The following is a 6,600-nucleotide window of genomic DNA, read 5'->3' as shown; positions in this document are numbered from 1 at the left end:
ATGTCTCTGAAGTGGTTGGAAACAATCTTTGAAATAAATCTGCCAGCGACCCCCATAAGAGAAGATTTCCTTACGATTCCAGAATTTTTAAGCATTATCAAGGATTTTATTTTCTCAAAAACATGACTACATTCAGTAGCCTGGGGACCCCATTTTGAGAACCACTGCTAGCAAGGGCCCCTCAAGGAGTCACAGCATACAAGTATTGCATGTAAAGGAGTAGAACATATGGTGCCTCATTGTAGACATACATAGGCTAATACAAATATTTATATATCTTTCTATGCAACACATTTTCACTATGATACTGCTTTTCTTTTAGTGTCTTAAAATGCAAATCATTCATGAACAAATGTAGAGATTTTGTACACACAGAGAAAGACAAACATGCTTCATACAATGTTTTATTGTATTAACTGTAACAGGAGAATTCTATTACTAATGTCTTCCAAGTACATTTTTTGTAAATAATATTAAATCCTTTAATTTTAGGTTAAAACTTTTGGACACATTTATATCGGTTTAGCACCTTTCTTTTCTCTTTAGGTATTGGGGGAGTGAAGAAAATAGGATAAACAGCTGTAGTAATATAGGGTCAACTTAAAATGTACAGAAAATGATCTAACATTAATGGTATAACTGAATCAATACAGCTAGCATTAAGTATTAAACATACATAAGTATACAGCATAAACATAAAACACTCCACAAGTAACAATCTAAGCCATGGAAAAGCAAACACAGGGCTAACCATGCACACAATACTTGTTTTTAATCTCCGCCAGGCAGAGATCTTGCATTGCCCTCGTCTGTGTTGTACTGTATGTCCGCAACTAATCTCACAGACTACTTGGTTGATCAGTGTCATATTGTGCAAGCTGCCAGCAGGCCAAGGACCTTATTTCCTGAAGATTTTTCAAATCTGTCAACGACAACACTGTTTTTAAATTATTATTATTATTATACTACCAACTAGCCAACACTCTTGTCCCTCTGGCTTAATGTGTTGTACCGGTATTAACACATGCAAAATGCAGGCAAGTCCAAGTTACGTCAACAACCAAAATATACATCAACTTAACATAAACCAACACTCCAATCATGAGTCTTAATGTGCGAGTACATTCATCTGCATCCAAGCTATCCTAAGTCAGTCTTTATCCCGACATTGCCATAATATATACTTTAGAGTGCCAATGTTCAGCAACACAGAAATCATGTAGGCCTACAGTTGTGCACGAGCATGTCGGATTTGTAAATAACAGGTTGTGTGTGATTTGATCAAATTAATTGTAACGTGTGTATAGATTGAGAGACTTCTCTTTCTCTCTCTGCATCTCACGCCGATTGTCAAACATGCTCACACAGATCTGAGATCTCCTATGAGATCTAACCTATGTTATGCACGTACATGTCATTACTGATCATTTTCATGTACAATTCCCTTTCAACTTGTGTAGACATAAGGTCAGTGATATTACAGCACTTGTGTTGCGTTCACACGGGAAGACGCAAAGGCGAATGGGAGTATCATTTGGAGCAGCTACATGCTTCATTGAGTCGTTGCATCGTCATGTCGCTGGCTTCCATTGACAATGAATGGTAGACTTTATCTTTGCATCTGCTCGTGTGAACACACCAATACGCCTTCTCGCAAAGCATTTGCTTACACTTATATTATATTTCAATCGTTTGATTGACTGGTGATAAAGACATAACCGACACGTGCCATTGATAATAAGACAGAAATTTGAATGACTGAAATCTGACAAAGATGTAGAGAAAAAGACAATATGACAAAGAGGGCGGAAGACAGTAGAGCAGGTACTGTACATGCTGCTGTCATTTCACTGAAAACGTGGCCATTGTTTTCATATATTTAAAAAAAAAATGAGCGGGCTTCCGATGTTCATTTTCAAACATAAATAATCTATATATACAAGTGAGAAGTTGTACCCATACTCATTCTTTGTGCTCTATCTCCGACCGAACCACACTTTTACCACACATCTCTATATGCAAAATAAATTCGGCACGCTCCCCGCACTGATATAGCCTATTTTTTGGCCGTTCAAGTGTCTCATTTACTCTGCAAATATTACTTTTATGAAACACGCTGTTATTGCTCAACGTCAACAGCCTACGTCACAATCGTCATGTTGGCGTCTACCAAAATCGTCATGTTGGCGTCTACTACGCCAACTACGTTCACTTAATGGGGCCAGTCTTTCACAGTGACACACATGTTACATGAACCACGCGCCCGGGATGGTTTCTACCCCTCAATGTCGTATTTGCTGCGCCCTACGCTGTTGCCACAACACAAGGAATTTAACCACGCTACTTGCATACACTGCAACTCGCTTACAATTCGCAAACCTGGCAACACTGCCCTCTCTTACCAGCCCCGCCCCCACACTAGCTTGACAATGTCATCTCGCGCAGCACAGAATCTGATCTCGCGCAGGACATTGATGAGAGACAGAAGGAACAGGAGAGATTATACGATCGCTATTTCGCTTATTCCATCTAAATCTCTTTATTTACAAAAAAAATGACTCGACGATTCCCTTAGTTACATCAACATTGTTCTTTGTCAATAATCGGATTGGGCCAAAATATCACCCTTACACCGATCACTTTGCCTATTTTCGCCACACAGCCAATTTACTTCCGCGAGCGGCCGGGCCATTCCGCCCATGCGAATGCATGGAGAAAAAAAAGAGACGAAAATCCAACTGTATCGGAGCAGTGCCACACACACACACACACACTCAGTCACACACACACACACACACACACACAGAGAGGAGTTGACAAGTGAGAGAACGAGACGGCTGTTGCGTTTCACCATGGCCAGTGCTGTTGTAGACAGCGACGACGATGATACACGGAAATAAGTGTGGAAAAGAAAACGAGTGCCGTATCCCAAAGGCAACACGCAGCATCTTAGCAGACATCACAAAGAAATCGATCTGTCCAACGACGATGGTACAAAGACAACAACACAGCCAACTATATTCTTATAGAGAAAAGCTCTCAGCTAATTCGCCCCGTGCAAAACAATTAACGCACGGAGTTGCGGTCTGCATAGCTGCAGACATGCGACCACTATCAGTGGTGGCAAACGCTGGCTTTCAATATTTAATGAGAGTTGCAGAACAGCAGAACCATGTTACAAAATGCCATGCAGGTCACACATGTTTTCACTCCTAAAATGTATACAACTAATAATACATGTGATCGTCAAATATATGGCCGTTAGTACTGTTAATTCAACATCCGGTGAGGGGAGGATACGGATTGTGTATGGAAATCAGCGCATACAGTGGGTGGGCTTTAGACCGGATGTAAGCCACATCCACTAAATGTACACTAAATAGAAATAGTATAAAATACTGCATAAAATGGTGTAGCCTACTGCAGCTATTTATAACCAGGTAGTGTATAAGTGAAATTACACACTTAAATTAGTATTTAATACTTGAACTAACAACAGATGGGTCTATATACTATTTGTCTTTTCTTCTTTTTTCTTTCATTTACTTACTTAGAGCTTAACAAGAATGTTACAAGTCATCTCATCTTAAAGAAACATTTAAAAAATGTTAGGGCATAAAACCCAAAGTTGTTAAACCTTTTCTTATTCTCATTCTGATTTGTTATTTATAGAAAATAAATGTGACTTATTGGGAAACAAGTGTTTTTCTTTACAAACCAAGATATTGGCCTAAATTATAATGAATATAGCCCTCAATGCTGAAAAAGAAGGTTTTAAAAAAATAGATTGAAAAAATGTAATCAAACATCGAAGCAAATCGTGAGCTTCAAATCGAACATTGAATTGAATCGTGGACTAGGCGAATCGTGATAGCGAATCGAACATCGAATCGAATCGTGAGCTGCAAATCCAAAATTGAATTGAATCGTGGACTAGGCGAATCGTGACAGCCCTAATGTATACATACGCCTGCACGCACACACACGCACATGCACGCCTGTAAGGCCCCCCCCACACACACACACACACACCAACATGCGATTCATTAAATAACTATTTCTCCGCACGCGCGCACACAACATTATTCACGTGAAGCCTACAGGGAATTACAGACGGAATGTATATACACACACACACACACACACAGTCCCGGCTCACATGCTTAGAATTTATAGATGCGCAATTTTGGGATTATTTTTGTACATTGAAAAAATATTGGGGGTCCTTTGCTCTTGCCATGACAATGTTTGAGAACCACTGCTCTAAAACAATATTAGACAAAGTTTGAGACACAAACACATTGCTCTCTCTCTCTCTCTCTTCTCCTTTTGTATAAATTAAATAGGCCTATTCATGATTCTGCTTATAGAGAAGTAGCCTATGTTAGTTTGTTTTATGGACTTGAGAGCTACTTTCAAAACGACCAGCTCAACATACCCACCAAATAAAACTATCATCCCATTGCTGCAAATAGTGACAAAATGTAATTGAGGGGCCTTTCATATAGGCTACATATAAGACAAACGCACATGGAATGGGAAATAGAGGGGGGACAATGCAAATCGTAGGCTTTTATTTTTGTTGGTATTTGACTTTGCTACTGATGATTGTAAGCAACAACAAGTATTGCATTGTGTGTTTGAGCTGACAGGCCCTTTTTGATGTCAATCACTCAAGTCATTTCAGTTCATCTAAAGCGGAAGATGCAAAAATCGTTTTTTTTATTAAAATTATATATATTTTTACTGCCATGTCATGTGGTCTACCTGCAAAGCCTTTGTAGATCGTGATCTACCATTTGGGCACCACTTAACGTCAGATCAGGGGTTTTTCTCGGCCAGCGCCAACAATGCTCCCCGAAAGCATAATCGCAGCAAATACCGGGCAGTGTGTATGAGCCTTAACATGTTGACTACACTACACTACACATAATAACTAATAACCCGTTTTCAGCTTAAAGCAATTATATTTCATTGAAGCAACTCCTTAGCATTGTTTTCATACCATGGATGTGATAAGAAAATATCAAACATAAGGGAAATATTAAATAGTATCGGGTGTACCAGTTTGGCCTTTTCTTTTTTTTCAATGGGGCAATACATTGATTAAACAAACGTTTGATTGATTGAGTTGTACCATGTTATACAACCCTAAACTAATTTTAGAATACACTACACAATACAATACAAATTTAGAACATATTTTGCACGTTTCATTTTTTTACTCAGAGATCCGTTTAGCTACACATGTGATATTTTCAGGCAACGGACCTACACATGTCAGCTACCATAAACCACTTCAAGTTATTTTTTTGATAAAACAGGTCGGGAGTTATTCAACCGAACGTGGACGCTGTTTCAGTGTTACATTTGCAATAGATAAACAAGTCCAAAGTAGCTTATAATGATCAGACTTGGCAACACTGTCTCTAGGTTGAACGTTCGACTTTACAAGCTCACACATATGAAATATGTTTTTTTGAATCTTCAAACTGAGACATATTTTATGATAATACTGTTAGCACAGTCATCATACTCCAAGAGCATACAAATGGAACCAAATGGACCCTGATTTTCCCAGAGAGCAAATGGTATCAAATGGGGGTCTGTGGCCTAATGCATTTCAAACTGGGGGTTCTTGGTATTATATTCTCTGCATATCTTATCAACTTGGGGTGAATATTTCACCACAATACTTTACTGAATATTTCACAAGAATATAACACAAGAGTCAAAAATTCCTTCTTCCCATATTGCGCTGCAACGACACTGGGATGAGCCCGGCGAAGCCGGGCGAAATTCTAGTCCTATATACAAGTGAAAAGGTGTACCCATACTCATTCTTCATGCTCTATCTCCGACCGAACCACACTTTCACCACACATCTCTATATGCAAAATAAATTCGCCACCCTCCCCGAACTGACATAGCCTATTTTTTAGCCGTTCAAGTTTCTTAGTTACTCTGCAAATATTACTTTTATGAAAATCACGATCGAGCCAGCAGATAAACGGGTGCCACAACACGCCGAGAAACAAGGAATTTAACCACGCTACTTGCATACACTGCAACTCGCTTACAATTCGCAAACCTGGCAACACTGCCTGCCTCTTACGTCACCAGCTCTGTTCCTCCTGGCCTCCGTAGTCCGTCGCGCTCACAATCTGTCGCAGCCATCTTGCTTTTCTTTTGGATGGGCGAGTGGACATTTAATGCTAATAAATTAATTATAGGTCCAGCAAGCAAATCATGATGGTCTGATTGTGCTCAATAGGTCACAATAACATTCCGAAATTAGGTGTTGTGTTTTGTATGGCATTTTCCCCAGTAGTAGTTGCATATCTATCTCAGCTTTTGCCTGATAGCACACATGCTAACGTCAGCAGCCATAGCAACATACAGTGTGCGCAGACATAACATGAGTTGTTTACAACACAAACACACGGCCTTTTAACCACCCAATACACACAACAGCTCGGGAGTTATTAAACCGAACGTGGACGCTGTTTCAGTGTTACATTTGCTGCGCATATCGGAATAATTGTAACGGCATGCATGATCAATGTAACAACGCTAAAAAACACCATTAAACATATCGTT

This window comes from Protomyctophum bolini (assembly GCF_963924005.1).
Source record: "Protomyctophum bolini genome assembly, chromosome: 23".
Classification (NCBI taxonomy): Eukaryota; Metazoa; Chordata; class Actinopteri; order Myctophiformes; family Myctophidae; genus Protomyctophum; species Protomyctophum bolini.
Note: the sequence above shows the minus strand (reverse complement) of the source record.